The 2272-nt window shown below is 39.4% G+C and overlaps 1 long non-coding RNA gene across 1 annotated transcript; it reads right to left on the reverse strand.

Moving 5' to 3' along the window:
* Positions 1 to 283: 283 nt before the first annotated feature.
* LOC124382464 lies at positions 284 to 974 on the reverse strand. The gene is made up of 3 exons (XR_006925034.1): positions 771 to 974; positions 588 to 671; positions 284 to 386 (listed from the first exon to the last, which is right to left on the reverse strand). It is a non-coding gene; the product is annotated as an uncharacterized LOC124382464 (long non-coding RNA).
* Between the last annotated feature and the right edge of the window lie 1298 nt (positions 975 to 2272).

The raw sequence follows: 2272 nt of genomic DNA on the forward strand, positions 1-2272 counted from the left end.
CTTTTTAATAATAATTTAATAAACCACCTTCTTCCATCACTTCATGGTCCTGATCTTATGCGCTTTCCAGTTTCATTCAAGTTAAAGAACAAAAAATTATTTTTTTATAAGCTTAAAAATTTTGATATCACTGATAATAAAAACATAAATTTTATCCAGCATGTATTTTGTAACAATAATTAAATAACTATTTTATTTCTGTTACTAAAGCAACAATCAAATGACAAAAAGTAAACAGACCTGCTCAACATCAGATCATATTCTGTGTCATGTCTGGAGATTATACTTACAGTAAACAGTTATCTGTACAGCGATCACACACAAGGCAAAGACGATTTCAGTCGGTATCACAATAAGTCGCAGATCCACTGTACGCTGACCAGTTCCTGTTTATAATAAATAAAATAACTTGTAGCCCCATAAATTATTATTTCATTTCAATAACATTTTTGTGATTATAATAATTTGTCAGTAATTTCACTCTAACATTTCAACAATGATGACTTTTTGTTCTATTATTATTATTATTATTATTATTATTATTAATATTATTAGTATTAGTATTATTATTAATATTACAGACTCACCTGCTTTTAGGATCAGCTCCACTAATAATGCGACAGCGTTCACAAAAACAACCAGCACTGAACCAATCACCAACACTGGGATTTCTGAACATTGTAAATAACAGTATTAAAGGGATACCAAACCTAATTTCTGCAGTTGTAAATGTCTGAGAGGCAGAAGAGTTCAGTTCAGTCAACACTCACCATGATCACAGATTTTTCTTTGCAGTGGGGAAATTGGTGATGAAGGCAGATTCTGGAGGTCATGTTCATGATTGGGTTGAGATGATTTTTTTTTCTCCTTGTCTGTGTGATGGGAACAAATGTGACAGTCAGAGACTTCAATCCAAATGTAATATATTTATATGGTATAAATTTTCGCATACTGATGAAGGACAAAATATATATATATATATATATATATATATATATATATATATATATATATATATATATATAATATTGATGAAAGAAAATTTTGATAAGGAACATGTTTTCTGCCATGCTAAATGTAATTAAATAATTATAATTATATTAAATAAAATTGATCATTGTACATCTTAATGTAACTCAGCTGAGAAAATTCCACATCAAGTCACTGTACACCCCCATCCTCTTTCACATCCTTCCCTTGCAGTTCTTCTTACAGTGATTCTGTAATATAATATCATGATGAATAGTGATATTAGTTTATATCAGTGATCCTTTCAGCATCACATTCACACTTATACACATGGAGACCAAATTTCCAGCTCATAAACCATTTTAATACTCCTCATTATAATTATATATTATATCTGCCTACCTTCTGATAAATATCTTTAAGAATGATATATAATATTACAGTTTTTCTCAAATGCTAAAACACAAAAGCTAATCCTCTGAACCAAATGACCAGTTGTCTAAACACATTTACTAAATCTGTCAGAAAGTTCAGGTTATAGGATCAAGGCAGATGCAAAGGAGCAGGGGAGAAAAGCTGCAGAGCTGAATCGGGAAGCCGATTCAGGAGTCGATTCAGGAGTCGATTCAGGGAGTCGATTCAGGAAGCCGATTCAGGGAGCCGATTCAGGGAGCCGATTCAGGGAGCCGATGTGCGCGGAGGGTGAGGATTCCGAGCCAGAAACCAGAGCGCGTTCAGCGCGAGCCGAAACAAAAGCGCGTTCAGCGCGAGCAGCAGAGCCGGAAACCGAACGCGCGTTCAGCACGAGCAGAGCCGAGCCGAAACCGAGCACGTCCAGCGCGAGCAGAGCAGAGCCGAGCCGGAACCGAAGCGCGTTCAGCGCGAGAGCAGAGCCGAACCGAAACCGGAGCGCGTTCAGCGCGAGCCGAGCCGGAGGACAGAATGGTCAGGTCAGAGACAAAGAACAAACAAAGAACAAACAAGCAAAACAGAATACGCTGGAGAGTGCTCAGGGCAAGCCTAAAGACAATCTGGCACTGACTGGAGGATTCAGGCGTCCTTATAAGTGCCAGAAAATCATACGCCATATCCGTGCAGCTGGTTGGGAGTGGCGTTTCCTCTGTGATTGAGGCGGTAATGCCTGAAGTGCTCAAGCGGGCTGACAGTACCCCCGCCCAGGGCGGCCCAGACGCCAACAGGCTGCCCAGGTGGGCCCGATGAAAGCCAGCAATCAGGTCAGGGTCCAGGATAAGCGGGAGGGGACCCAGGGCGCTCCTCAGGACCATAGCCCTCCCAATCCACA

The sequence above is a fragment of the Silurus meridionalis genome, unplaced genomic scaffold (genome assembly GCF_014805685.1).
Source record: "Silurus meridionalis isolate SWU-2019-XX unplaced genomic scaffold, ASM1480568v1 Scaffold398, whole genome shotgun sequence".
Taxonomy (NCBI): Eukaryota; Metazoa; Chordata; class Actinopteri; order Siluriformes; family Siluridae; genus Silurus; species Silurus meridionalis.